The sequence below is a fragment of the Egretta garzetta genome, unplaced genomic scaffold, assembly GCF_000687185.1.
Source record: "Egretta garzetta isolate BGI_Z169 unplaced genomic scaffold, ASM68718v1 scaffold56, whole genome shotgun sequence".
Lineage (NCBI taxonomy): Eukaryota > Metazoa > Chordata > Aves > Pelecaniformes > Ardeidae > Egretta > Egretta garzetta.
In genome coordinates, this window is record NW_009260182.1 from 1,038,622 (window position 1) to 1,038,959 (window position 338).

Genomic DNA, 338 nt, shown 5'->3' on the forward strand with positions numbered 1-338 from the left:
AGCTCCTCTGCCAGCTCCTTCAGCACTCTTGGGTGGATCCCATCCGGCCCCATGGACTTGTGGATGTCCAGGTGGCATAGCAGGTCAAAGACTGCTTCCTCCTGGATTATGGGGGGTTTATTCCACTCACCGTCCCCATCTTCCAGCCCGGGAAGACTCCTGAGCATTGTTTGACTCCTGAGCATTGGGTCAGGGGCTTCATAAATCTGCTAAACTCACAGTAGTAATGCTAATATTGAGTTGAAGACCAACAAGTTCTTAGCTAATCTACTTACATGTCTGTCAACCAGCTCTCACGAGACAGATTGAGCCAGCAAACAATCAAGAATTTCTGTGAA